The sequence below is a fragment of the Poecilia reticulata genome, linkage group LG16 (assembly GCF_000633615.1).
Source record: "Poecilia reticulata strain Guanapo linkage group LG16, Guppy_female_1.0+MT, whole genome shotgun sequence".
In the NCBI taxonomy this organism is placed as follows: domain Eukaryota; kingdom Metazoa; phylum Chordata; class Actinopteri; order Cyprinodontiformes; family Poeciliidae; genus Poecilia; species Poecilia reticulata.
In genome coordinates this window covers 30,761,992-30,762,478 of record NC_024346.1, presented here as the reverse complement: position 1 = coordinate 30,762,478, position 487 = coordinate 30,761,992, and positions in this window count along the sequence as shown.

The window sequence follows — 487 nt, the reverse complement described above, 5'->3', positions numbered from 1 at the left end:
AGGGTTCACAGCGAGTCCTGTTGGTCTCCGGGCTAACCTCCAGGACTTCTTAGCAATTCCCGTCGGTCTTTTGGCCCGCTTTCGTGACTTGGTAGGGTGTCCTGTGGGTCTCCCGTCTGACCTAGAGGGTTCATAGCAAGTCCTGTTGGTCTCCGGGCTAACCTCCAGGGCTTCGTAGCAAGTCCCGTCGGGCTCCCGACCTGCTTCCATGACTTGGTAGGGAGTCCTGTTGGTCACCGGGCTAACCTCCAGGACTTCGTAGCAAGTCCCGTCGGTCTTCCGGCCTGCTTCCGTGACTTGGTAGGGAGTCCTGTGGGTGTCCGGTCTGACCTCTAGGGCTTCGTAGCAAGTCCCGTCGGTCTTCCAGCCTGCTTCCGTGACTTAGTAGGGAGTCCTGCGGGTCTCCGGTCTAACCTCTAGGGTTCACAGCGAGTCCTGTTGGTCTCCGGACTAACCTCCAGGACTTCTTAGCAATTCCCGTCGGTCT